Raw genomic sequence first — 243 nt, 5'->3', positions numbered from 1 at the left:
AATATTTCTTAAATATATTTTTATTGATTTCAGAGAGGAAGGGTGAGGGAAAGAAAGATAGAAACATCAATGATGAGAAGAAATCATTGATTGGCTGCCTCCTGCACTCCCCCTACTGGGGATCAAACCTGCAACTGCTCATGTGCCCTTGAGCAGAATCGAACCCGGGATCCTTCAGTCCACAGACCAGAGCTCTATCCACTGGACCAACCCAGCTAGGGCTAGCTATTTAATATTTTTCAT

This window comes from Myotis davidii, unplaced genomic scaffold, assembly GCF_000327345.1.
Source record: "Myotis davidii unplaced genomic scaffold, ASM32734v1 scaffold7564, whole genome shotgun sequence".
Taxonomy (NCBI): domain Eukaryota; kingdom Metazoa; phylum Chordata; class Mammalia; order Chiroptera; family Vespertilionidae; genus Myotis; species Myotis davidii.
Note: the sequence above shows the minus strand (reverse complement) of the source record.